At 44.0% G+C, this 27024-nt stretch overlaps 1 protein-coding gene across 7 annotated transcripts in view; it reads left to right on the top strand.

Moving 5' to 3' along the window:
• The window catches only part of LOC121594012 (myb-like protein Q), an 84374-nt gene that overhangs the window by 25802 nt on the left and 31548 nt on the right, over positions 1–27024 (top strand). The gene's annotated exons all lie outside the window — the stretch shown is intronic.

Raw genomic sequence — 27024 nt, 5'->3', positions numbered from 1 at the left:
TTTTAGTTTTGAAAAGTGCTAAAGAAAGGCATCCCCCCCTTTTACCTAACTCATATATTTAGCAAGTGTTCTAACGTTTATTTTTTGCATAAAACTACGCAAACATTTCTGAGCTTATTCTGAACATTTTAAAAACCTACATACAAACAATATTGTAAGATTCAATCACAACGAACCTATCGTAAAGAAACCTTACTATGAGCCCTACACATCCGACTCATCGTTTTGGTTGTGTCCACCGGTCGAACACTCAATAATAGTCAAGTGCACATAAAAAAAAGATCGACAAAGTGACAGCGGCACGACGACGACCACGACGACGTGAAATCTGCGACGTTGTTGTGTGTGGTGCCCGTATTGCCGGCTGTGTGTGAAAGTGGTCTGAACTATTTATCCCTGGCTTTTGCTGTGTGTTTGGTTTCGCCTGCTGGAACTACGTGGCCCCTTCGCGCCCCCGAAAAGCGCGCTACAGGTCTCGCAAAAACCGTGTGCCCCGTGCGGTAGCCGGGGTGTCATCGTCGTCGCTGGGTGATTTGATTGTAAATTTACGGCAGGTGCGTTCTGCCCACCAAGTGATCCATTTGTTATTGACACCGGACTGAAGAAAAGAGGCAAAGGAAAATAAAAGCAGGTGGTGTCGTAGGGATTGTGAGTGGACATTGCAGCAGCAACAATTGGCCGATTGATTTTGGGTGGAAGCGAATGTTGCTGACTCCAATCTGTGTTTTGCAACGCGACGCAGTGAAAGGTAAATATGTTTTAAATTCAATGTAGTAGAAGCTCATTGGTACAACAAGATTCTTATTGTAAAGAAGTTGTATGACGACAGAAAAGACATTTAACAGGATTTTTACGGGCATGGCGAAGTAAAAACTCCCATAAACTTCCTTTAAAACACACGAAACTCGGATTCTATTTCATCATTCCTCCCTTTACCGGGAATCGAATAAAAAAAATCTCCCCATTCTTCCCGCGATCACGTTTCTCGCGTCCTCTTTCTCTCTCTCTCTCTCTCTCTCTCTCTCTCTCTCTCTCTCTCTCTCGCTCTCACACTCGTATCACGAATTCAAAATGGCGATCCAGCACTAGCATCCGCTCTGTAAGAATGCGATCATGGCTGGCGCAGCAGCAGCGGCAGCAGCAACACCAGCAGAACTACATGTTACAGGCAAAGAAAACCTAAACCTACATAAGCTTACTTTTTGGGAAGTGTCGGGGCTCCAGTGTACGTCAGTGTGTGCGTGTAATGGTGCTGTTTCCGTGGTTTGGTAGCCCAGGCAGGCGAGGGACGATCGGGAGAGAGAGAGAGAGCAGCAAGCTGCCAAAATTCATGGCGGGGGCCCGTGATTGCCACCGCCGCCACCATGCGTTGTCGCGTTTGGATAGTTTTTTTGTTGTTGTTCGGAGTGATCGCGTTAACATGCACAAACCGACCGAACAGGGCATGAATAAGGGGCGTGAAGTGTTAATAAGAGCAAAGAAGGGGATATTTTTTTGGCAGTGGCACATTATACCTGCCACTGATCTAATTCGAAGCCAGCGTGTTTAATATGCGAACGTGCGTTGGACGACATTTAAAATGGTATTCGAGTTGAGACTTGACTTGAGACTGGCTTGTTTCAAGTTACAAAATGAATTCAATCTTTTCTACCAAAGCTGTTCAATTACTCATTTTAAGTTAAATGTTATGTAAAAAAATACCCATAAAAACGGGCAAGGTATTTCGGTCCCAAACAATATAACAGTTCCATAAACATGTGCACCGTCACCGTCGTCTCGGGAATCTGGTGAAACGGGATCCTCTGAGCGGTTTAAAACAGGTAGCAACGCTGCTTCGAGGAGGACCCTGTGTGTATGTGGTGTGTTACCTTGTCCTAGCTTTCATCCATCCATGCTCTGCCCTTCCTGTAAGCATTCCCTTATTCCCTTCCGTGATCACGTGTACAGAAGCGAGACAGCAGATTGTGTCCTGCTCACGGCCAGGTAATAACAACGGTCGGGACCGGTCGTGATCCTTAGGTCCCGAGCATATGGTCCGGTTTTTAATCTGGAAAACCTGGCCAAACCACGGGCGGGGAGAAATATTTGGGAAAGCAAAAACGCAGCTTTATCGCCGTCAACGAGGAATTAAGACGACGTGGTTTTCGTGATCACCTCAGCCCAAATGCCCTTGGCTTCTGGGATGTTGCTGTCTATGTGTGTGTGTGTGTGCGTGTTGGTGGCAGGGTTTCTGCCACAATTTCCGCAAGCTAATTTAATTGCAACAAGCCTCAGTTTTGCCCTGCACAGGCTAATGCGTATATACCGTTTGTCGTCACTCACACCCATAAACACGTGTACGTGCTCGAGGGATGCACGCACGCACCGGAATCTGGAACTGTAGATCATGAGACCAGTGCGAGTGTGCAGAACGCCCCAAAAGGTGCCCCATTCTTCAAAAAAAAAAAAAAAAAAAGACGAAGGTACAAGCGTATGCAACACCGCAACCTCTCTCACTCATAGTCTCTTTGCGGGCTGCACTTGCTCTTCCTTCGTGGCAGTTTTAGCCCTCTTGCTGCAGTGCTTTTCTTCCACTGCGCAACCACGACCATCTGGACGTCGTTTGTCCGTGGATTCGTTTGGGGGAGCCAATCGGGGAGATGGGGGGGAAGCTGGTGGAGGCCTGAGACAGAGCCCCCGAGTGACGCGTGTACAACGGGCTGTGGTTGACTGGTTATTGCAGTTGAAACCTGGCCGACCACACGGCAGGGAGACGCCGTTGTTGTGACCAGCGAGTGGAAAGCAAGGCGCACATCGGTGTGGTGATTGTGCTTTTGTTTCTTTCTTTTCTTACGTCTTTGCTGCCATTTTCCCAAACGTGTACCGCGTACCGTGGCAGCATATGGTAGCATATGGGGTTCGCCCGGCATCTTCCCAATCGATCATCCAATCAAGATTTCTTTCTGCGCTGGCTGCGCAGCACACACGTCGGTGAGCAGCAGGTGTTGGTCGATTTTCTTCAGCTGCACCACGTTCGATCGGCGAAGACGCGGGCAGACATGAAACCGGGTCGCATCTTCAGTGCGCAGGCAATTGGGACCGAGGTGTGTGTGTGTGTGTGTGATTGGAAAAAACACACACACACACACACATGCAAAAGAAAACTGATCCAAACTTCGAAGCGGGTCTGTAATTCAATTTTACGATGGGCTATTGGAAATTGTTGATTTTTGATGTGGCTGTGGCTTTTCCCAGGTGATATTAATTGGAGAATGGGAAATTTTGCATTACAAGCGCATTATAAAGTTTATACGATTGAGGCAGCCGGTTGGAATAGTAAAGAAATCGCATCCAAACACTCCAAAGTAAGCAACAAAATTGAGACATTACTTTTTCATCAGCAAGTGCCGCATAGCGGTGGTTTGATTTATTTTCGTGGAGTTTTTGAGGCCATAGGTTTCAATTGCACAATGTGCTACTATTTTTATCATGTTTATAGACTAGCAAATTCCATGAGCAAATGTTGAATATCGCTACCAGCAATATCTTTGTATGAGATTATGCGTAATTAAATTGAGTTCTTAATTTGAATTTTATCATTGAATTGAGGTTTTTAATTGAAGATTAAAGACAAAGTCATTTTAAAGAGAAGCTGTACGCTTTTTTAAATACATTTTGTTTTTCATGCAGAACCTAACTGATTTCACGATCTGATGTTTTTTTTAGTTTCATTTCTGTTAACAATTTTGCATTAAATTACCAATTGCAAACAGATGTACAGTTAAAAAACGATCTTATGACAAAGCTTCATTTAAAAATTATGTATATTTCGCCATTCCTGTGTTATGATATTGTCATTAATATATTTCTGTATCCTGGTTTCTGTCAAGGTGTATCTTTGAATGAAGCAGAATCTTCGGCATCTCGCTTTGTGTTTCTGGATTTACATCCCTGATGCTTGGAACAAATCTGTTAAGCGGAATATTTTTTTCCATGGGGCTATGTGTTAGATTGGTTACCCCAGCATTTTCAACAAAGATTGTCCTTTTGTCCTAGATCTGTCCTAAATTTCTTTTATTGGGTTTAAATTGGTGAACCAGGCATTAGTGCTCTCTGGAGCAATGCATGGGACAAACCTAAACTTAAGTTTATACAATTTATATGAACTGTACATGTTTTTTGTTTATATATTTTGTTCGGCTATTCCAATCTAATATCATACAAGGTTTTTAAAGGATATATAAGCGTAAAAGCTGATATTTAGATTCAAAACATTGAATAATCAAAACGTGAAGTGTGAATATCAATCAAAACTCGCAAAACAGAGTAAGAAATTGATAACATCCTTCTTATACATGTTGTCATTTGTGCAACACAAATACCACTCAACTGCCAGATCATTTGAAATGTATTGTCCGTTAAAGAGGCGCCTCTGTAGACTGCCGGAGAAAATCCCGTCGGTTTGAGGGATTTATCAGCCGTCCAGCACATTATTGCCTTACTTTACCTACTTACTTTATCACTAGCCCGCTTACACACGCCAATTTGGATTGGATTGAATGTTATGTTATGAATGAATCTATAAAACGAAGCAAAAAGGCATAGACAATGGAGAGGGAAACATAGAGAGTGGGCAGGTGAAAAAGGGACTGTGCGATAGTACGGGTCTTAACGCCCCCTTCCCCTTTCATGTACAGACGCTAAGGGATTTGTAACACTCTCACTGTTTGATTCTCGAGCTCGTCGTTTTCTTCATGTTTGCCGCCCCATGTCTTTCTTTTCCACGCCGTTTGTATGTGTCTGGCGTCTTCGCCCGTAGGTTGCAATGGGTGCAAGGGATTGCAACAAGCACATATCTCGCTACATGTTGATGTGCTCAAGACGTTCTTGTTTGCTTTGCTTGCTTGTTATACTCTGTGCCAAAACGACCACCCCACCTAGATACTGTTTGCTGCTACTCCTGCTGGATCTTGGCCGTGGTGCAGTTTTGTATGATTTCACTTTTATCAGCTCGTTCTCGTTTCCATTGCACTTCGTCCGCGTGTGTCTGCTGGTCGCGAGTTCGCGTTTTCGTTGCGCAAGCGATGTTCTGCAGCCGGGGATGAATGCGCATTCATACACACCGTGCTCAGCAGGACGCACAGCAACTGCACTGTATAGAAGTTGTATATTTTTATTCTTTATTTTCATGTTTATTGCTTTCGCCTGTTAACCGTGTTGCTGTTTTGCTCTATTCGTTCGTTTTGTGGCCATCTTAGTCTCCACGTGGTAGTACTGTTGAGTTGTGGGACTATGGATTGATGATACTCTTTTATTGTTTACTGAAAGATGTTGATCGCTGCGGAGATTTTGTATTACACGTTGATATTAATTGCCATATTACAGAGGATCAAACGGATTTTTCAAAAATGTGTTTTTCAAAATCCTAATTCCTACTCGGCTCCACATTTTTTTCAACCAATTCTTACATTTAAACCAATTCTTACAATCTAAACTTTTTGAAAATAATGATCCCTGAGAAACTTTTTGGCAGTTTTCCGTTGTGTGGTGAGTGTATTTTTATTGTCATTTTAAGAAGTCTCAAATTCCACTCACTTATCAAAAAATCTTTAAATTTTATGCCATTAATAAAGAACCTAAAATTTTTAGTATTTAGTAGATTATGCTCCCCTTTTGTTTTGTACAAAGCATGTGCAAACAGAATCATTAAATCCCGATCCATCGCGCTTTTGTTGGGCAGCACAAGCCGGTGGCGCATACAGTGGTGCCGACCGAACGTTCAACCTACCGCACTAGGCAGGCAGGCCGGGCCCCGGTGACTCGCACACACATAACTGCGGCGGTCTGAGCCGCGGTGGACCACACACTCACACGCCCGTCGTCTGTGCCAATTCAGGCAAAAGAAGCGTCAGCACTCGACCGCGCGAGGTTGTTGCGCGCTGCCGGCATCAAAGGTTCAAGGTCTAAATATTCAAAGCCAGCGTCAAACGTGTTTGACGGCTGCCGTCTGGCTCCCGCGCGCATACGTACGCGTGCGTGCGTGTGTGTTTGTGTGTGTGATCCTCTTGCTGGTTGCGTGTGCGTGTAGCGATCAAGCGAAGCAACAGCGACGGGTCGGCTCTCGAGCGCACGAAGCTCCAGCGGCGGTTAATGGCAACTGCAGTACCAACCGGCGGGTTTGCAGACTTTTGTCGCTGCTTTGTTCATCGTTCTCCATCTTTCTTTTTTTTCGACTCGATCTCGATGGCGCAGAATACTTCTACGTGCGCAATTTCACTAGTTCTAGGCTATAACAATAAGATTTGTTGCTCCTCCTCCTATTGTTCTTTCCCGCTGTGCTGATTCAGTAGCACAAGAGCGGAAGTTTTATTCACTCTTCACTGCAACCCACATGCAATGGGAGATATTTGTAACGGCTTTCCGTTCCAGCACACTGGAAGAACGTTGGGCCTGGCTCCAGCGACAGCTAATCTGCCATTTGCAAACAACGCAGCCAGAACGACACAAAGACACAAGTAAACGTGCTGGCAAACGTCTTCCGCTCTGATGACGTTCACTTCCGGCGGAACGTTGCGAAACGTGGCCAATCGCTAAGATCTTGAACGTTTTCAACGAATGAGTAGGGAGTTTATTGTAGCAAATGTATTTATTATTTTTGCTGATGTTTAAAATGTCGGATAAGTATTGAAACAATAAAAAAGAAGTTTGAACACGTGTACTACAGAATCAATTTAATGGCAAAGGCAATTGCTGCAATTCTTGTAGATCTCCTATTCATCCGCTCAGTTCTACCAACCTGTAATGAAGGCAAAGAATTAGCTTTCCATTTTGCATATATGAATGTTGTTTGCCATTCATTTTCGCGATCTTTCGCCCGGTCCAAGCCAAACCGTAACCGCGAGCACGATCCATTCCTAATGATCGCGGCTTGGCGGTTGCCAGTCTTCCGGTTCAATAAACTTCGGCTCGGCTGTCTCGGATCCGAGGTTTGAGTGCAGGTTGATGCTTTTTTGTTTGTTGCTTCTTCAAATGTGTTCTTAGTTGAACTGGTTTCAGTGCGCAATGAGCTGAAATGTAGGCTAAGGTATGGTATATGCGAAACATAAATCGATGTAGTTGATAAATTTCATAGAAATTTGCAAAAATATAAATTACTAAACATAATGGATTAAGCCGGTCTCATGGTACAGTCGTCAACTCGTACGACTTAACAACATGCCCGTCATGGGTTCAAGCCCCAAATAGACCGTGCCGCCATACGTAGGACTGACTATCCTGCTATGGGGGGAAATCAATAAGTCACTGAAAGCCAACCCCACAAGTGGGTTGGCAGGCCTTGACCGGCATCGGTTGTTGAGCCAAAAGAAGAGAAGAGAAACATAATGGAATTATGCTCAGCTACTACGCTCAAAGTCTCTATAAAAATAATAATAAAAGGTTCAAAATTGTTACTCTACACACCTTTGTCTTAATTACTTGAGTGATTACTTTTTTTGGAAAACCCAGACCAAAGTCCGTTTGACTGTGGCACTTACATCTGCAATTGAAATTGACCAAAACAAAACAAACAAAAGAAACAAAACAAAAACACGTATTTATGGCTCAAAAACATTAGATTTTTAAGCAAATTGTTGAGTTTTATATAAAACTGGAACCCTAAATTCCGTAATAAGGGTGTCAATTTTGCCACGTCATGCTAATGTGTACGCAGGCATGGCAATCAATGCATGCTATTGCCTGCTAGCATCGGCGTCTCCTTCCCTTGAGGGTTGTATAAGGTTTTCTTAGGTTAGTTATCAATATAAAGTAATTAATTATATTTAAAGTAGTAATTATTTAAAATTAAAGTAATTAGTAAAAACATGGGTTATTTATGTTTTTAAGCCACGCAGCAAACAATTTTATCCAAAAACATAAACATAATTTGAACTAACAGTCAGTGAAATTGCGGGATTGCATCTTGACTGCTTGAATTTCTAGTTGTTTTAATCCACTAGTTGTTACATAAATGTAGCTTGTGGCTCAAACGTTGCTGTGGAATCTTGTGATTGGAAATATGTGATGTGATTCATCGTAAATTAATTGTTTAAAACTCATCAGCCTATGTATGATTTTGAAATACCCAATTTCACGCAGGAGGTCTAAATTAGTTATCATAAGTTAAAAATTATCCTTTTTAGCTAAGGAATTAAAAGCACACCCAAATATAAGGAACTATAAATCGCCCCTGATCGAATAGCTATCGATGTATTGGTGCACTTTTTTTCAAACTCCCATACTCCCATCTACTTGGTAGCATGTACGATATACATACGAGGTTGCAGTCACGGCTGTAGACAAAACTTCCACTCCCACAGTCCCACTCTGGGCTCGCAGCTTTCTGATCTTCGGGAGGCCTGCGCTCCCGAGCGCACAAGACAATTGCCGTTGCGCCGCCGTCATCCTAACTGGCGACCGAAAACGACATCATCCATCGTCTTCGGCCGGAAGGAAATGACTGACAGGACGATGTGTGCTATGTTTCTTTGCATTTTGTTGTTGTTGTTGTTGTTGTTGTTGGTTTGTTTGCCATCTGCTCTGGCACTAGCGTAGCGCTGGCGCTGACCAATTGCTGATTGGTGTGCCACACTCTCGTCTGCGTTGCTGTTCGGCAGATGACAACTCGTTGTCTCTAATGCTCACCCGTCCAGTGCAGCGCCTGGTGGTTTGATTTTTATCCCTTTTCAATTCACTGTCCACTGCCGCTCTCTTTTGCACCACCAGCAGGGCAAAGTGTGTGTGTGTGTGTTTTTTTAAATGCTCAGATAGGAACTAATCGCACCACGTGAAGGATTTGCTGCAGGAAGCTACTAGCAGACCATCCCACCTGCCCATTTCCACACTCGTCCCCGACCGACTTGTTTTGAAGATGATCATTAAAGGAAGCTAGAGCGAAACAAACCGATTGCATGCTAGGGGAGCGAGCGAGAGACCAACAGCGCTGGCATGCGCTGGAACGAGAGCGACCGATAAACTGTGCTGACTAAGGACATAGAAACCAACACACAAAAAAAAGAAGTAGCAGGACTGAAAAAATCCACCAGCACATAAACATTTCTTCCGTAGTGTACTGCCCGGGCGACTCCTAGGCAGTCGTCCTCGCCTGCGTCTTCCTCTAATGATGTCCTGTTTTACTTCTTTTTTTTCGGCATCGCTTTCTTATTTCTGTGACGATTTTTTTTACTTCACCATCTCGTCCCATTTATTTGCTTTGCCTTAACGGGTGTCGGGTTGCTGCGATTAGGAGAGTGGGAAGGGTGGGTTTCTTTGGCGAGCGTTTTTTTAATTCCTTCCCAATGCTACACTTTGAATGCGCTTGTGTGTGTGTGCGCGCGCGCGCGTGCGTTTCTGTAAGCATTGTATTTTAACTGTCAGGAAGTGTCAGGGACGGACAGGGAAGCGACGCAGGAATTTTCGCGCAACATTTTTTTTGTGTGTGTGACTGTGTGTCGCTTATGATATACCTTCAGAAGCGAGTGGCGCCTTTTGACTAATGATAAAAGGTGTGTTTATGTATTATTTCCCGCTTGAAGACCTACTCGCTGAAATACCGGTATGTGGGCCTTAGTTTGAGGGCGAATGGCGCAAATACGCATTAGATGAAGCATACATTTTTCTTCTTCTCTCGATCCTTTACGAGTTGATGGAGCTGTGAAAATGTCGTTTCAGCTATTGTTCCATTGCACTTGAGGAAGATTAGCGCGCTGATGTCAGTGTTTGTTTCTTTCTCACTTTCTCTCTCTCTATGTCTATCTCCCTCTTTTTTCTATTTTTATGACATTTTAAACGAATGGTTCCAAATTTGTACCGTACCCAAAAAGGAAGTAGCTCATTCTTCATAAAAACGCATGAAATAAAAAAAAATGTAAGAAAAAGGGCGTCATTGTATTGATTATTTATTTAAAATAACCTCTCACCGTACGGCACGGCGGTCGTCCCGAGTGTCCGCAAAGATGATGCTGAGGACGTGGAAAATGGGGATGATTTTTTCTCTCCCCCCCCCCCCATCTCCCTCCCTGCTGTGTTGTTTAAAAGTGAAGATCGGGTTGGTTCAACTTTACCGTCGGGCGAAGAAGGGGGGAGGGGCTTGGTTTGGAGGCTTCCAAAGCGAACGAATGGGACTTGCACGGAAGAGAGGGAAGCACACAAAAAAAACCCTCCCCCGAACGCGGATGCTGGCCATTGCTGCTGGCCCTGCTGGTGGGCAGCCGACGCCATTTGCCAAAGGAGTACAAGCACGAGAGAGTGTGTGTGTGTGTGTGTGCGAAGAAAATAAAAATCTAATACCACTCATTGGGCGTGTGGAGCTTGGAATCCTTTTCTCTCACTTGTGCTCCCTTTTTACGGCCTGGTGTGTGTGTGTGTCCTTTGCGATCGTACCGTTTCTTTCTGTTGCATTTTTTTAAACTTTTTCCGGCGCTTCGTGGACGCTGCCTTTTTTTTGTGGTTGTTTGCCTCGAGATGTTGAATTTTTCCAATGTGTATGCTTGCCTTCTCGCTTTCTCGTGCACTCCGCAGGCGGCTCCGCTTCGCTATACCCGTACATTATCTACCTCACCCAACCGTGGGAGGATGCTGAAGTGAAGTTCTTGAAGATGTAGTGGTAGATTTGATTGTAGTGTGCAGGCAAACGATGGGGCAGCATACCGAAAGGGGAAGCAGCAGGGGTTGTGGTACCGTTTTTTTAACCATTTAAAAGACGATTTTTTTCCTCTCCTTTTCCCCCGTTAAGTGGAATGCGTTTGAAATCGTCCCCGTCGTCCGCCCCATTTGACAGCTGCCCACTTCGCGGCGAATTTCTCCTCGCTTTCTTAGCGACAGTCGTCTCATTTGAAAATAGGGAAGTTTTTTTTTCGTTTAATTTTCCCCGCTGAAACTGTACTCGATTAAACGGGTATAAAAGAATAAGAAATAAGCTTTGAAAAAAACGGGAAACTGTACGCGGGCGGGAGGTTGTGAATGTGTGTGTGTGTGAGGGGGAATGGGGGTCCAGTTTGAGGAGAGAGAGACCTGAACGGACATTCGGGATTCCGGTTCTGTGTTATGTACGGACCCTCTATCCATCTCCCACCTCCCCCTGGGAGGGTCCAGTTTTTGACTGGTCGGGTGAGACAGGGGCAGGGAGTCCTGGCATTGCATATTGGGAGGTAAATGTTGGTACAAGGATGGCATGAAATATGTATACCATGCTGATGCTGGGACTGCTGCTGCTGCTGCTGCTGCACAGGGCTTGCGGGCGGCTGGGAGAGACCGTTGGGAGGGCGGGCAAGGGTCGCAAAAGGGGTGTAGAAAAAGTTTTTGGTTAAATTGTGAAACGAGCAGGAAATTAAAGGAGGCAAAAAAAATACAACAGTGGCGCTCACATAAAAAGGATACAGAGCGAAACCGGAGCGGCGCGAATTTTTTATCCCGCTTGGGTTTTCTTTTTTTTTCTCTATAGTAATTAACTTTTTTTTCCCGTTGGTCGACCAAACCCATGTGCAACGCTTTGGACTTCCACAACCTCCCCCCTCCCCATCATTTGTCCCCTTCTTCTCACCGCTCACCCAATGTTTCCTTTATGTTATCATCCATTTAACGCACTGCTCCTCCCTGCTGCTGACCTGGGATGAAGGCAACTCCCTGCCTCCCCCACACTTTCCCTACCCAATCTCATCCTACCTCCCCCCCCCTCTCCCCGACTCCCTGTGAGTATGCCTTTGAGAATTTCTTTTTTTCGTGCTATTTGCTTCATTTCAACGCCCACCAACCGTCCGCCCAGCAACCTACCGTTGCTGCCTGCGCCAATTCCACCTCGTTTGTTCGCCAATATAAAGTTGAAATTGAAGCTCTTTCTGCTGACGCTGAGCCATTGCTGGTGCTGCTGCTGCTGCTGCTGCTGCTGGACCCGGGAAAAAATCATCGATCGATAGCCAGCAAACAGCATAACTGGCGCGCGAGCGAGGAAAAAAATGAGTATGCAAAGAAACTAACACAACCAACAAAAAAAAAAAATGACCCACGCAAGGATAGAGAAATGAATGCGCCATTTTGCCATTCCAGGCTGTCCCCCAGCGCCGTCCTTCTCCTTCCTCTCGTTCCCCGGCAGTAAGCTATGGTGGTTGGGGTGAGGAACTGGAGGAAACATTTTTAATTTCTCCTTTGCAAAAGCAGCAAACTTTTCAGCAAAATGAGCAGCGCTGCAATAAATATAAGAAGCAACAAAAAAAAAACCCCAAACACTTTGATGATGGAAAATCATGCAAAAACAGGGGATGGGGTTTGAAAGCAATTTGCATTAACAAAAGTAAAAAAATAAAATAATAGCAAATTGAGCGAAAAAAGATAAAAAAGGTTTGCTTCAGGGGTACGCTAACTAGGGGTTAGCGTTCTTTTCTAAAAGTGATGCAACTTTACAATTAAATTTTTCTCGCCTGGAAAAAAATGCCACCTTGCCTTGCCCAATGCATGATGCCGTTTTCTTTTCTTTTAATAATAAACCAAAGAAACACTTCGATACGAACATGTGTAGAAATAAAAGATGTAAGTGGAACCACAGCATGTGGATGAAAAGTGTGTAAGCAGGGAAATGTAAAAACAGCTGACTAAAGGAATCTTTCCCTTCCGTGCGCGTGTGAGGACAGGAGAATGGTACGATAAAAACAAAACTAGCAAATCTCTCATTCAACCCCCCCCCCCCTTGACAACACACAGATACACACACACACACGGTTTGCGGGGGTGGTAGGCTGTTTGTGCGTGAGCATGCGTAACAGAGCAAACGCAAGAAACTAAAAGTCAAACAGGAGGAGGCGTATGTTACGAAACAGCGGACGAAGGCAAGGGCCTAGAGAGAAAGATGATAAAGTCGGTACAGAACACACGGTGTAGTGTGTGTGTATGTTTCGGGGTTTGCTTTGCCAATGGGAAATCCGTGACGGAATGGCAAAACGGGAGGGAAGCGATGGAATCAAAACAAAACAAACCGATTGTACACACAGCAGCAGAACGCACAAACAGAGGGAGAATAAACGGGAATGATAAAAAAGCGCCAACTCGAGACAAATTTCATCACTCGAGGTCGTCTCGAGTAAGATGTTAATATGTTTCGTCTTCTCTATCATCCTTCTCGTCCTTTGCCTTTTTTCTCTCTCTCTCTCTCTCTCTGTATTACGGTATGTATGAAGGCGTATGAAGGAAAAATGGAAAGTAGGTGAAAATTGTGTAAAAGAAGTTGTTTTTATGTGGCTTTTTATCACTTCTTATTCCGTCGTTTCGAATCGTTTCGCCCCACACACTTCGGCAGACTCGGTTTGCTGTGCTGCTGCCCTATTCCCAAAGTGGTGTTTGCGGGCAGAGCCGAGCGAAATGAACATAAAATAAAATGAAGATAAAGCAAACATAAAACACACACACTGTATTCATCTGTTCGCCCACGTGTGCCGGGGTGGTGGAGACATGTGGCAGTGGAATAAAAGAACGGTAATGGGGTAAAGCAAACGCCACCCTGTCCAGAACTAAAGTAAATGTAAGAAAATGAAACTGAAACTTTAAAAACGTCCAACCGCTTGCACGCATGAAAGTAACAGTAAAAATAACGTACCATACAAACAGACGCATATGATTTGATGAATCTGGAAGAAAGGGGATCAAAGAATTAAGGTATAATGAGAAGATGGCAAATTTTAAGAAACGTGTAGAAAATGCCGAAAACGTTTCAAATGTAGACGGTTTGGTTCGATTTGTTTACGAATGAGAGCCGATGAAGGATGTGTGGAGTGTGAAGGTTGGGATTTTTTTGTTCCTGGGAAATAAAGTACGCCATCGTGGCTTACTGATAAAATAGCTTACCGTGTATTACAGGGTTTCTCGCTTATTTAGAAGCAATTGACACGGGGGACTCGATACGATTTTTGATGAAGCAGAGCATTTGTTAATATGATTTTTTGATTTAGCGCCTCTTATGATTTATTTTTGGCATTTTTTAGCCTTTTCGAATGACATATAAATGCAGGATATAAATAGACTACAAAATTCAATATTTTGCTCAATGTATTTTTTAACCTAGCTAAGAGAACCTTTGTAAAGAGATTTAAACGATCAGTAAAGGTTTCAGTTTCTTTGTTGCACTGACAAACATTTGACGACTTATGACTATAAGTCATACCGGCTTTTACGAATTGAAAATATTGATACATCATTATAATACAATATTATTAACTAAGGAAACGAAAAGAATCTATATCTCCCATTATAAGGGAGCAAAATTGCCTTTACTTGAGTGTGAAGCTTTTGCTGTTCAACATCAACATGTCGCGCACATACACGCACAACTTAAGATCCATTTTGATTGATGGCCACTTCAAACGTGTCAGTGACCTTTCCCGCGGATCTACGTAACTTAAAATGTTCTTCCCCTAAACCTAACTATTGTACCGCTCTGGACATGGACAATCGATTGGACTCCACACAGAGAAAAAAACGGAGTTTCCGGCAGTATGAGCAGCATTCAGAATCTCAGGCAAAGGTGTGGCCAGCGTGTCACTAATCAGAAGAGAAAAAAAAAACTCCGACGCCATCCTGCCCATTTCTTAGATGGTAGATGGTGATCTTGCATGGTTTAGCGTAGAGTGAGAGCGAGTAGACGACATAAGGTAGAACGTTATGCTCTGACTACCATATGCTTGATAGATTTCGCAGCATTGTGTGATTTCAAACACTTTTTATACCTTTCCGCACCGTTCGGACATTCTATGAAACCTATGAAGCTGTCAAGTGAAGAAATTCGAGATGTGTTGTTACCTGCCATACATGTAGAAGCACGAAAAGCCTTCATGATTTAGAATATAAGAAAATAATCACCGAACGACGATAGAATGCTTTCGATAAACCTTTTTTTAGCTGATATGCTCAAGGGTGTTGGTTGTCACGCCAACACTGTTTTCACTGTCCAGCCCGTTACGAACAATAGGGGATGCTGGTAGTATTCATCGATTTTTCCTGAAATTTCAACACTTTTCTGTGCGCTGAAGGAGTAAGCGCGAAGGATAGGATGGATAAAAAAGGAACTTACATTCTTAGGATGTATTTTTTCCTTCTTTGCGCCCTCAGCCTAAGGAGAGTAAAGGAGACAATTAGGCAAAATGAGGGAGCAGCTTATGAGCGTTCGCATGTATAAGAGTGTGTGTGTGTGGCCATTCTTTGGCTTGGGAATCAGCATTTAATCAATCATGCTCGCTTCTATTTTTTCTCAATTCGATCTCACTCACTCACTTGCTCACAACGGGCTCTCTCGTTCCACATCGGCAATGCTGCCCCGTTCTGTCAACCTGATTACATTCAAGCAGCGAAAAGAAGAAAATGACGGCGGCGGCGGCGGAAGCTAAAACCGGTTTGTGGCTTCTTGCGTTCTTTTTCCATCCATTCCTTCGCTGCAATCCACTCCCGGTCCACGAATCCAAAGAAGTGCCAGCAGCAGGAAACTGGCCGAGCAACTTCCACAGCGCGAGAGACCGCGTGGACAAGAAGTGACCGCAGCCTGGGACTGGGGAGGATATGGAAGCGACGAACCCTGAACGGCTACGGCACGGCTATGTGTGTGTGTGTGTGTGTGCAGGAAAGAGAAATCGAAAGAGAACCCTGTCGATGAAACGACTTCCAACGCCATGATTGTGTGTGTGAGAAGCGTCTAGAATGTCTGTGAGTATGTTTTCGATGCCTGTGCTGTATTTTGTGCGGCTCAAGCAACCCTTAGCGGGCTTTCGGGAACAGCACCTCGTCATACACCTGCTTCATCCCTTGGCGATCATAAACTACAATGCTTTCGTAAATTGAAAGAGATTTAGCCTTCGCTATAATTTTTAAGTTTCTTCTCACGGCCACATTTGTACGTTAAGAACTTTACTTTCTGTGCCCTTTTATGTATACATCATACTAATAAAAATGGGTATGTCATAAAATTTTCGGGTCACCTAAATATATTTTTTTCCAGAATAAACTGCTCTCCTATTCTGTGATCGTTCGAGCTGCTGGTGAGTTTAACATGTTGCCTGGCACCCACTGCAGGAATAACAGAGGCTTCTTGTAGTTCTTTTTTGCGTGTTCTTGTGTTGAAAGAAATCGAATCAAATCCAAATCGTTTCGTACGATCGACTATGGTTTGTTCGATCGTGCAAAGGAAGGAAGCAATGGTTTCGTTTTGTTCCTCTTCCCATCCCACGTTAGGTTGATTAGGAATGCTGCCGGGGAAGCATGGGACGCGGGCAAAAGGGAATCGGTTTTAATCCGAAGCCATTCAGGTTTGGACGATCGATTTTTAAGCTTCATTACACGCAATCGAGCGAAACAGACTTCGGGGTATGTTCAGACAGTTTTTTTCTACTGCTCCGTGATGTGGTTTTCGTCTTAGTGTTATCTGGATTCGGAGATCGGGTGTTTGATTCGGAATGCTGGTGCTTTGTACACCTTACGATTGGAACTGATATTTTTTTTCTTTCGAAATTCAGGATGAGCGTTCTGGCCATATAGCTAATTGGAAGAGATTGGCTATAGTCAAACTTTGTTAAGGTAATGAACGGGGTTTGCACTAAAGGCGATAAATTGGCGCATTCGGGCGGTCCCGTAGTACAGTCACAAACTTGCACGGCTTAAAAACATGTCCGTCGTGAGCTTAAATCTAATATGAACCGTTCCTCGTAGCAAGGACTGACTATCAGGCTGCGTGGTACTTAATAATTCTAGAAAATCTTTATAGGCTGGCATGACAGAGTAGGTTGTTTACGCCAAAAAAAACAAGAAGAAGCGTCCGATTCACAGATAAAATAAAACGGATGAACAGAATATTATTTTAAAGAAAAACTGCATCATCTGCAATGATATAATTTGATTTCCAGGTGCTTAAGAATTCATTTATATAGAAAAGATCTGGATAAATCTCTAACAAAACTAATAGCTGAAAATGTATTTTTTTCCTACAAGCAAAGAATATTTAAAAAAATTAGAGTAACAACAAGAAGATTTATTTTCTATTATAACAACAATCGTAATCCTAATTCTAGTCTAACCCTCTCTGCTAATTGACATGGAATGTATGACTGTCTTATTGACTTACAGTTTCGAATATAGAGAGACAGTTACTCATAACATGCAAAATGTTATTCCACATCGATCTGATATTTAATTACCATCATCATAATTTTTAATTTCTTTATTCACTGGGGTTTCAAGCCGACTCTCCTTGACAGGCGAAGTGTTGAAATTCATGCTGAAGAATTAAAAATTATGATGATGAAAATGAAACATCAACGTGATGTGGAATAACTTCTCACACGTAGTGAAAATTAATGATTCCATTCGAAGGTGAATTGGAAAACCCTGTATTGTATACAGTATAATAGCGCCGGTCCCTTGGTACAGTCGTACGACATTTTTAGCATGGCAATTCCTTTGATTGGCGAACTACAAATTTATTATGAGCTTTCGCTATAAATGTGAAATTTTATATTTTACGGCCGGTCTGGTGGTACAGTCTTCAACTCGAACGACTTAACAACATGCCTGTCATGGGTTCAAGCCCCGAATAGACCGTGCCCCCATACGTAGGACTGACTATCCTGCTACGGTAACAGTCACTGAAAGCCAAGCCCACTACACTAGAGGGTACAGGCAGGTTTTGACCGGCAACGGTTGTTGTGCCAAAAGAAAAAAAAAATATTTTAACCAGACTAGTATAGCGAAAATAAATAAATTCATATCTATATAAATGTATTAAAAAAGATGTTTGTGCATAGTTTATTTTACTATTTCAATTAATCGTCTATTTTGCACATACTTTCTATTCTATTTTGCACTGTACGTATTTTTTCAAAGCAGTACCTTTGCTCGAATCCTTACCGCATGCTAACATTATGTAATAAATGTTATGTTTTTTTTTGCCATGACATATTGCAATAAGGTTTTTAAAAATATATATTTACATATTTTAATACTGGCCATTCTCTAAGTTCATGCGAATACGTTAAATTATTTACTTTAATGAAATTTAATTTAATTTAGTTTTATTTAATTGAAACTAACCTACACGAGAATAAATCAGTTGAGATGTGAAAATACCAAATCAATTTCAATAAATGGATTTTAGCTTTAAATTTATAAAATTATAGTCTTAGTATCAGTATCAATGCAAAACACATATAATTGTTTCAGTTAGTACACATCAGGTCCAACATAAAGTATGAAATTTATTGTAATTTATGAACTGGCCATGACCGTTTCGTTGATATAATATATTGTTTTTTTTTTGTGAAACAGTCAAGGTATTTTGGTTTTGATCCATTTTTATTTCACCTTTCAATGATGTATGCTGTGAGGTTATATTCTCATTGGTAGAGTGAGCTTATTAATGTATGCTACATTAAAGTTATTGATTTATTCATGTGAAAAAACAGTGCCCGGATGAAACGGACAGTTCATAAACTATGTGATGCGATTGCAACGTTACAAGAAAAAAAAATATGCCGAAGCTTTTACTGGATAATTGAGTGAATCAAGCTAACGAAGAAAGGGAGTGCAATTTGTATGTCCCTCCATACAGCAGCCTCTCTAATGTCATTATTATTTCATTTACAAAACAACCAACCCAACCACACCTAGCCCCACAGCATGTATGTGTATACGTGTGTTGCTGAACGTTTACGCTACGCCCTTTCCTTTCATTCATGGAAATGGAAATCCCAAAAAAAGCTACCATATCACTTACGATTGTTATGAAAGAGGTGAAACAAGAAATGGCAAGAAAAATGCGTGTATGTTCATACGCGATAAAACACACACACACTCTCTCACACGTACGCACAAATAACGACTCCTCTTTGTCGCGTTGTCAAATTTTCCCCCGTTTCCTTGCGTACGTACGTGGTCGTGTGCGCCGTATGTGTGCTTTCACAAAACACAGCTGGCGGTACTACGACTTTGCCTTTGTGCACAGCCTAACGCGCTGCGTTCTGACTTCTGCCCGTATGTAACCACCACGTGCGACCCGCCATAGCGCCGTGCGCGATGGAGACGCCTGGTGTTTGTGTGATCCGGCCACGGCCAAGCATGCACACGCTGTTTATGAACGTGCAGTAGGGGAAAAGGGAAAACAACCAGAAAGGTTTCAAGTTGCGTGTACGCATCGCGTAGGCACAATTTTCTATTCTCCTGCACGCCGAACCGACGCCGTCTAAATGTACGCGTTTTCGCGCGACATGCAAACATGAGCGCAAGAACGATGGCCCGCTCTAGTTTGCGTGCATATGTGTGCGTGTACGTGTGGGAGTTTGATAGTAGAAGGAACGCAGAAAAGACTGGGCACCAAAACACGCTCCATGTGCGTTTTATGTATCAACCGGTATGTTTTTCTACGTTTCTTTCCTTTTCGTTGGCCTTTCTCAATCTCCACGCCACGCGAGGTGATCGTTTGCCGCCCGTACAGAACGCATGGTTGTACGGTGAAATTCTCTCTCCCTATTAGGTGTGTGATCTAATATTCATGTTTTAGAAGTCGCTCTTGTACGCTATGTTTTGCTCTCACACTGTGCTTATCTCTCGCTCTCTTTATGTAGAGTTTTCACAAACATTTTTCGCTGAAGCACAGATGTTTTCTACGTTGCCAAAGCAGAAATGTCACGTGGTAATTGCGATCAAACAAAAAAGGCGCCTACGATGATGAAGAAAAGCTTTGTTAGTTTTGAGTTTTTAGCAAGCTTTTTTAAATGTTTAGTTTGGAAACATGTTTTTGGTGCTATTTTTTATGCTCTTTTAGGTGGACAAATATCAATAAAAAACAACATTATATCACTTTATTCCTTTTCGTCCATTTGGAAAAATGAATTAACAAGACACACAGCACGCACACAAAAAAAGTTTTATTAATTTTCAAAACACGCACTCACACGTGAACGATCCGAGCCCGATGAAGAGAAACGCACCGCTGGACCTTCAACCTCCTCCTTCGGTCGTGTGTATTACGGTTTCGAGTGACGAATCCTATCGCTGTTTCTCTCTGCTTAGCTTTTTACTTTTTGCCACCCAATCCGAAGGGGGGCCATTTTCTCCTAGCCTCTTGCTTCTCTCCTACCACCTTGGGTTGGGTGGGGCGTTAGGTGCATTCGTTTGCCAGGCAGAGCGTATGTTTGCCAATATTTTGCGCGCCGGATAGAAACTGTGGCAGACGCGTTTATACCAACCGGCGGTGGCGGAGGCGTTTTATGAGGCCTAACTGCACCTTCTTGCCAGTGTTATGGTTCTTCCTACCTCCGTTTCCTACTCGCCGGTACCGGTAGGTAGTAGGCGAGGTCGGTTCACAGCTGTTTATGTTTTATTATTTGTTTTGGACCACGACGATGAACCGCGCGAGAGAAACAAACATGGCTAGCAAACCTAAAAAAAAACCTAGAAATTCTATCTCCTCGTCTTTTTCTGCGTGTGTTTAAATGTGTTTGTGTGTGTGTTTTTGTATATATGGTTACCTACGCACATGCTCTCTCGCAGTTAGTGTTTACGTGCATCTCCCGTGTGGGTGGTGTACGTGAGGTGGTCTATATTTAGACGTTTCGGTTTTCGGCAGCGAGTTGATAGTACATATTTTGAGCAGTTTTTAGACCGTGGTGTATGATACGTAATTTGAAGGAACCAGCAAATTGAGGGTTACGTTTAAGAGTATCTTAAGAGTGTATACGGATTCACCGTACAAAAATATGCGACTGTGAAAACCCCAACATAGACAAAATCCATTGAAAATCAACAACAGTTCCTTTTCTGGGTTCCCTGTACACTGGCCCTCCCTTCGTTACACAATCTGCTATTTACTAACCTACCCCCGATGAATACCCTGTTGCCCCACTACCCTGCTGTGCGCTTAAACGCGCACTTCAGCTTATCGCGACTACCATTGGCACATTTCCAATGCGGCGTAGAAAGTGAAAAGCAGCAGAAGAACGATGCACAAGCAAAGGCACAAGAATAAACGATCATGCCGCGAGAAGGAGAAAGGGGGAAGAGAGAAAACACGTGCCAAAGCGTACCGCGGTTTCGAAGGCCTGGAACACGAACGCCAAACGAAAACGACACAAAATGCGTGTGGAGGAGGAGACGATGGGGAATAACTAGTCCGATGCTGATGCTGCTGCTGCTGTTGCTGCTGCATCGGTTCTCTGATCTCCTTTGCATTATCCTCCATTCGATATTCCATTGCATCGCTTTCCAGCAGCAACGAAGAGAATGGATCCGGCGAACACAACACCGGATCAGGCCCTCTAACCTCCTAACCTTGAAAACGGGCACGATTATATGGCTGTGTGCATTTACTATGTTTTCCTTTTGCTGCCAGAAGGCGCCGGGGTGGTGTCCTCCAAGTGTGTTGAATTTTGATACATTTTATCGGCCCGGTTGGTTGTTTGCGGTGATTTTTATGCAACCCACCGATGCGCTGTCGTACCGCAAGGTCTGACGGTAGAAAGGTCGTTCAAGAGAAAACACGAGATTCAAGGGGGAAGGGCGATTTGCTGGATTAAGAAAAGGAGGACATAAAACAGCTAGAACAACAAAAACACACAACACATAAAGCGAACGAAGCAATGAGCAAAAGGGGGGCCGGCAATCCAATCGAATGCTGCGGAAGGAAATGGTTGGGAGAATGGAAAACCGACGGCAAAGGAGAAAGAAATAAAGGCGCGCGCGTGGAAAAACGTTCCCTAAAACGGACCCGATAACAACAACAACATGCGTCGTCGTGAGTGTTGTTGTGTGGTTGGGGTTTGTACGAAGGGAGTGTAGAACGTTAGGAAAATAATAAAAAAAAAGACAAGCAAGCAAGACAGACAGACGGACCAAGCAAGGGATGGTGGGAAGGGATAGCATAGGGTGGAAAGGAACGAAAGGGCGACACACGGAAGCAAAGCGCGAGAACGTACTAACCGGCCCGCCGCGCGTGTGTGTGTGGGCTTGCTTGTGGTTGTATGTGGGATTCGGCGGCGGGTTTGTGCGAGGGACGCAGAAGAAATGAAAATGTGAAATGCGAGGATTTTCCTTTCTTTCGGAAGCTTTACACACACATATACACACACACACACACTTCCTTTTCCTTGACCTAGAGACTGACTTTTCACTTGTTTCGTTTCGTGCTCTTGCCATTTCCTCGCTTCGTTTCGTCGCCGGCGTCCTTTCCTGCCTGTGCTTTCTTCTTGATCCGTCTCCGCTCCGTCGTCATCGTTCCCGGGGAGTGTGTGTATGTGCGCCGGGGACGTGCGGTGCTAGTATTATGTTATGCTCTGCTGTGTTGATGTTGTTATGCTATGCGCTTATGTTTACTTTGTTTCCATCTCGCCCGTGTCTTCCCTTCTATTTTTGCTTTTTTTTTTGGTTTACTCTAGTGTGTTTGCGCTCTCCTTTCGATTTCGTTCGAGCGCGTGTGTGTCTGTGTTGTATACTGTGTGTGTGTGTGTGTGTGTGTGTGTGTGTGTGTGTGTGTGTGCCCCTGTTTTGTTGCGGGAAACGGTACTTGTTTAGTGTTTTGGCATTTTCGTTATGCTCTGCTCCCAGTTTATGTGTATGGTAGCAAGGCAAAACGGAGGAACCACGTGGCACTTGTGAAAGGAAACTGCGTGGCACGTGGCAATGCCGTGCGGCTTTGTGTGTTCGATGTTGTGCTTTGTTTGGGTGTACGTTGACTTTTGCCGGTTCGTTTGGTACGCATCAGCTGATCAGGTTTACATGTGTGGTTTAAAGGGAAAGATGATCTGTTTGTTTGTTCTTGAACGGGTTTTTGGACTGCTGCTTGTTCTCGAACCAGTTGTCAAAGGGTTGTCTTTCGATATCGGCTCGATAGGTCCTTTTTCTTTGCATCTTTCATTGCCAACAAATTTAATTGTTCCCTCGCTACAAAACTTGAGGCAATTGGCTTTGCTATTTCTTTTACGTTATTTAGGCTTTAACTTAAATTTTTCGACTCTGCTGTGTTTTCCCCTGTTTTTTATTGCTCCAACGCACTATCTGGAACCTGCCTGTTGTTTGCTCAATCCCAGAGCGTTTCACGCCGACAACAGGAGTAGCACAACTGCCACCAGCTATTATTTGCAATAGCTGAAAATTTCCCACCACGCCACGTCAGCGCTCTGGGCCAGTGTAGTGTGGGGAGGCATTGTATTATACGTGCTACATAAATAATGCTATTGCATTTCATCCCCGTTGTTATTTTAAATACTTTTTTTTCCATGGCATGGGATGGCATTTTTTGTTTGTGTGCTTGTTTATTGTGGACGTTTTGTATGACCGACAACCAAAAACAAGGGAAAAAAGTAGTTTATTTTATCATAAGCTATATGTACCGGACACATTTGGTGGTGGTATGCCTTGGAAAGGGTTTCAAATAAGAGAGAAGGAGAGAGAGTGAGAGAGAGAGAGAGAGAGAGAGAGAGAGAGACAGAGAGCCACAACGTGAGCGTGTAGGTGTCAATAAGTATGGTAGTTGTTGGAGAACAGTTCCATCGGTGGTGGGAAGGGTGGAAAAAACATAACTGTCACTATGCTTTTCGAACGTGGAAATGGGAAATGACAGTTTTTTCCCTGTCTCTTGCTGTGTGTCTGTATGTATGTGTGTTTGAAAAAGTTAAAATAATATATTCCGAAACAAAAAAGTTATGCTCCCTCCGCGGCTCTGGGATGCGCTGATTTTATTTTATATGCACAAAAGAAGTAAATCAGAAGAGGCGAGTGGGTGGGCTGCAGGATCGTTGGAGTAGAGCGTGTGGGAAGCACGTACCTTTCCCTTTCCCTTTGGTATGGTAAAAAAAAAAGCGCCCGACCGAACAAAACGAGAAAAAAATGTATTAGACGAAAAAAGTTTTCCCGCACAGTAGTAGTAGTAGCGCGCTCTGTTCCCGCTGCTGCTGCTGTTGCTGGGAAGCGACCAAAATCGATAATTACTACAGGCAAACCATCATGAAGCATTCTTTTTTTTTTTTTGCTCGTGGCAGTTGGTTTTGGATTTTTTCTGCTGCCTTGCGTTCCGAGCTACATAAACATTTGTACATAATGGGCCATCGGAAGTAGTTTCTAACAACGCGGAGCTTTTGGGGCTGAACGGTGGCGGAATTCGCCGTTTATATGAGCAGCAGTCCCAAAGTAATCAGGATTCACTGTTCTGTTTTTTTTTTGTTTTTCTGTATTTAAAATATTGATTTAAATCGTTTATAGAAAGCCATTTAAACGATGTTTGAAAGCGCTTGGTAACAAGAGACGATTCTCTACTGAAATCTTTGTTTGTAATAACTGAAGGTTTGGTTGTTGTTGTTCCGGAAAAGTCCCAGCTGAAGAAGATCAGCTGATGATGCACACGATACCTGAGCAATACTGGCTGCCGTGCGTTTGCCAACATTGCCAAAATTATTGCAAGTGTCCTGTACAGCCCTAACCACCAGTCAGCATGGCCACCATTGCCATTGACATATGGACCAATGGACCGGTAATGTGCTGCTGAAGATGCAGGTTAAAATAAAAATGCGAAAAATGACAGTTTGCTTATGGTTTTCCATCCCCCATTTGCCATAATACTACACTCCCCTGGCGTGTCTGTGTGTGTATTGTGTCCGTAGTGTATGTATGGATTGGTGTGTATGTGTACTCAACATGCCACCTCAAACACATATAAAGCATTTTCAACGTGTAGCATAACCGTGGGGCAGGAAAAACGAAAGGATGGCTTACTAAGTATGTTTGTTTATGTATGTGTGTGTGTGTGTGTGTGTGTGTGTGTGTGTGTGTGTGTGTGTGTGTGTGTGTGTGTGTGTGTGTGTGTGTGAGTGTGTGTGTTTGTGTCACTATTTATACGTCTTTCGGTGTGTTTGTATGTGCTAGTAGAGCATTTTTTTGTCTCTACGAAGGGGCGGGGGAGCGCTATTGCTCTTTTTTTTCGGGTTGGAGCTCTTGCCGCTTTCCCTTTTTTCCATCAGCAAGTCTTCGTTTGACAGACAACTTTTCTTTCGGAGCGAGTTTTTTTTTTGTCTTCTCCATTTCTTTCTCTCTGCCGTGTGGTTTGCACCCAGGGCAGGGGTTGGTTCGGAGCTGGTGCTGGGAGCTATGTTTTTTTCTTTTTCTTCTTCTCCACAACCCATTACGACGCGGGACAATACTGGGTGCGGGGTTGTTGGGTTTGAGTTGGGAAAACTCGTCGAACTCTCGGCAACGCTCGGCCGGCCTCGCTCTGCACGGATCGGGGTCGCTGAAGTCGGAATGTTTCGGCAAGGGGCATGGGGATGGGGGTGTCGCAGAGAGCGAGAAAAAAATCCAACTGTTCCGAGGCACCACCACCACCAACATCACGTCACCCGACGATACCACTACACCGAGCCAAACCCTCCCCCCCTCCCGCCAACCCGGTCGGAAAAACCCCGGTAGCTAACGGAAAGGGGATTGGTGTTGGGGCAGTGAACGGAAAAAAAATCTGCACCAGCGCTAGAAAGAGTGCAACCGACGGGGTACACACACAGTGATTTTTTCTTCTGCGTTCGCCCGCTCTCGCTCTCGCACCGCTCATTTCCCGCGGAGGGGAACACACGCACACGCGAAACCAATACACAGATCCGTCCCCCCATTCGGGTATAACCGCAGGGAGGGGTGGGTGGTGGTGGTGGCGAACAGAAAGAAGCGAAAAAAAAAATACATAATATATGTGTTTTCCCATGCCCCGGGAGGGTGGGTGAGCCAGAAAAGACAGAGTCTTGTAGTGGTGGTAGTGACGGTGACGGTGGTACATTTTCCTTCCGCCCGTGTCCTTCCACTCTCATCGCCAACCCGGAAGAAGCAAAAGAGAAAAAAAATCGCACACTGAGAGAAATGGCGGAAAAAGAAAACCCCTTGGTTGGGGAGAGCAAAGGGAGGGGGGGGGGGTTGTGAGAAATGGTGCGGTGTGCATGAGTTTCACGGAAAAGGCGGAAAAGTGCTCGGGAAACGAGAAGTAGAAGACGGAGAGAAGCAGCACACTCAAACAGAAAAAACTCCGACCGGAAGGTTATTGATTTGGCTCATCTTGCTGTAGAGCGAGAGTGTTCTTTTTCGCGTGTCTTTTCCTTCTGACTGTCTTTCCTATTATTTCATCGCACAAGCAAGTTCGGGTCTCTCTCTCACTCGCTTGCTCGCTCTCTCAAATCTCTTGCAGTGTGTGTGTGTGTGTGTGTTTTTTTTTTTGCCCGTCCTCTGCGTGATAATTTTTTCCCAACCATGGACGCAAAAAACGCTTTTCTGATGAGTTTTATTTCCTAGCTGGCAGTTGAAGGGAAGTGATGTGGCGGGTGTGAAGTACGTCAAACTTGCACCGACTTGGGTGGGGATGGAATGGCAGCATGAGCGGAGGAGGACGTGAAAGCCGCCTGGCTCGCAACTAGCGAAGAAACAGAAGTATAACTGCTATCGATTTATGTACACATAACTCACACGACGAAGCGCGGAACAGCTACTACGACGACGAAGACGGCGACGAGGACGATGGCCAGTTAAAGATTTTTTTCCGGCCGGTTAGGAAAAGCCGACAGGGTTGTTCAGGGTTGTGCAGAGGTTCAGCCGAGAGGAACACGGAAGCAAAGGCTTATCGTGGAGGGTTAATCATTAGATTTGGGGCAGGTGGCAGGTGGAAAACGGAACCATCTTTATATGTGTATGTGTGTCTCTGCTGTAGGTGGCACCGTACGTGCGTGGTGCGCGAGTGGCACAGTCTCTAAATTTAACCTCAACATCTTCTTCGTCTCCCCGAGGTTCACCGCCGAAGGAACGGAAGCAAGCGCTGCAATCAGTGCCGAACCGCAACGGTCATTTACGCACATTGTGTCTAAAGCACTTCAGACAGTAAGCAGCTTGAGCAGCAAGAGTGAAGTAGAGTGCGTTATACACACTTGTGTGCACTTTTTGTTGTTGTTGCATATTTAGACGGGACTTTGGTCGAAAGAACAAAAGTCTCCCGTTCGTATAATTACTCTTCTCGATGATATTGCGCGA

This window comes from Anopheles merus, chromosome 2L, assembly GCF_017562075.2.
Source record: "Anopheles merus strain MAF chromosome 2L, AmerM5.1, whole genome shotgun sequence".
Classification (NCBI taxonomy): Eukaryota; Metazoa; Arthropoda; class Insecta; order Diptera; family Culicidae; genus Anopheles; species Anopheles merus.
This window is presented reverse-complemented; position numbering and strand designations above follow the sequence as displayed.